Consider the following 2,662-nt stretch of genomic DNA (forward strand, 5'->3'; position numbering starts at 1 on the left):
AATCGTGCGTTTAGCACGATTCTGGTTGACGCGTAGGCGTGCTTCACGCGTTCGCGTCAATGACGCTTTCGCGTCGTTTCAATTTCACCTCATCCACGCGCACGCGTGACCCATGCGTATGCGTGGATTTAAATTCCCTAACCCCTCTCCCTGACGCGATAACCCTAGCCCCAGCATCACTTTTCCCCCCTCCCCCTCAGCACTTCCTCTTCTCCCTCCAACCTCCCAATACCGCCGCCATCACCGCCACACATCCACCGTCACTGACCCTCAAACCCGCCGCCATTTACCCCACCCTCAACCTTCCTTTTTCTCCTCTTCTTCTTCTCCTTCCTCCTCTCGACCCTCACTACCCCCTGCCCAGTTGCCGACCCAGCCCGCCGCACCCAATCGCCGGCCACCACCACCCCAACACCACCATCCCCTCCTCGCCCCTCCCCTTCTTCTCTTCCTCTCTCTATCCCTCCTTCCTCCTTCTCACCCGTTCCCCATCGCCGACCCCAAGCCCACTGCCGTGCTACCACAGTGCCACCATCAACTTCCCCTTCCCTCTTCATTTCAATTTCTTTCACTGCGCACCCTAGGTTCCACTGCACTCCGATTTCTTTTCCATTCAAGTTAGTTAGTTTGTATTTTTCAATTCTGTTCAATTTAGGTTAGTTAGAAATGAATGTTTCGTAGTGGATTCTAGTTGGTTAGATAGCTAAGATGTGGTTAGAGGATTCTAGGCCTGATAATTGCTCCGTACTTGCTGTTTGAATTTTCTGCTTTTCACTATTAGTTGCCTGTTGTTGTTGTTGCTGTTTTACTGTTTCATGGCTATTGATAATGTTCTGCCATATGCCATAATTCTTATATGTTGCATTTGTTACTGCTGCTTGCAATTGTTGCTCTGCATTATCTTGAAATCCATGTGCTGACTAAAATTGATATCCTTCTGCATAATTTTTGTTGCTGCCTTTCTGAATTTTCCTCTGATTCATCAAGTGCTCCATTTCAATATCCATTGTACCTTTAAACTAAAACCAGGCTTGATTGCTGATTGCCTTAATCCTATGCTACTGTTTTGGTTTCCATTCTGCCTCTATTCTATCTTGATTGAGAATTCTGCTCAAATACCATTTTACTTGCTGGTTTGATATAATTTGTTTTGAAATTCTTATAAACTGCTAATTCTGTTTGACAATTGCTGCTACTTGCATTATTATGCTGTTTGATTTTTTGGAAATGTTCCTTTTATAGCCGGAATGCTGCCCAAAATTTTCCAAAAACCGGTTTTACTTCACTGCTATTCATAACTCGCCTTTGGTACTTTCACATTGTGCTTTCCTTGGTTTATACCCAAAGTCGACTCATGACATGCTGGGCTAGCATTCACTATCTCTTTTGGTTTCCTTCCAACTTCAATTGCATTATTGATGATTCATAATCCTTTTCATGCTTCTTTTATTTTCATATTTATCATCAATAATCTGCAGTAGCTACCTGAATGAGAGTTACTTGTCCTTCAAGTTTGTGCATTTCTGTTAACTAGGAACTATAGTACCATGCCACTAACTTTAACCTCACCTTTTAACTCTTGACTTCATTGACTTTCTAACTTCTCTATCAGTTTACACTAACCCCTTTTAACCCCTTTCATCGCATGTTTATTGTTGTTTCCTGACAAACAAGCATTCTGCATTTCAGTTAATAGTTTTTGGATTGTGATTTCTACTTGAATTCTTTGAGTTTTACCTTGCATTCAGTCCAACATTCTATATAATTTTGACTCACTTCATGTATTGGCTTTTATTCCTCTTTTGCACATCTATTGCTTAAATTGCTTGCCTACTATTTGCCTTTTCTGTTTCGGTTTCATAAATCATATCCTGGGAACTCTATTTTTCAGGATGTCTGATCCAAAAGGGAAAGGCAAAGCTAAAGCTGGCACAGGAAAAAGGAAAAGAGGAGAATCATCTGCCACTATTTTAGATATACTACATGATGATTCCTGGCATGAGAAAAACTTTACTCTGCAGGAAAATCAGATCAATTAGTGCCTGTGACTGATCCAATAAAGTTTGCAAATCGCTACTGTGAACTGAAATATGAAGTCTTTGCGACTAAAAGGCACTTGTATTTGGAGAAAACCCTCAGAATTCCAGCTGAACTACAACAGTACACTACAGAGCAAATAAAGCGGAGAGGCTGGTTCTTTCTAGAAAGGAATCTAACTGAGATTAATGCACCCTGGGTCAGGGAATTTTACTGCAACTATTATAAGACGACCCTGGATGCAGTACACCTCAAAGGGAAGCAAATTTTAGTTACTGAGGAAGCTATTGAAGATATCCTGCATTTCCAACCCAAGTCAGATGAACCAGATGGTTACCAAAAAGCTGAGAAAGCTATGTGATTTATGACTTTTGATTGGGAGGCAGTGAAGCGAACCATATCCATTGATCCAGCTGTCCCATGGGTTATGGGTAAGTCGACAGTGAACCCAAAAGGCATAAAAATCATTTATTTAAACGATGAGGCTCGGCTATGGCAACAAATTCTGAGCAACTATGTGATGCCGAGCACTCACGAGACTGAGGTGCTAGCTGCCATGATTACTCTTATCTGGTGCGTGATGGAACGCAAGGACCTGTACCTTCCCCGATTTATATGGTAATAC

Source organism: Arachis ipaensis, chromosome B10 (assembly GCF_059453495.1).
Source record: "Arachis ipaensis isolate K30076 ecotype BB chromosome B10, ASM5945349v1, whole genome shotgun sequence".
Classification (NCBI taxonomy): Eukaryota; Viridiplantae; Streptophyta; class Magnoliopsida; order Fabales; family Fabaceae; genus Arachis; species Arachis ipaensis.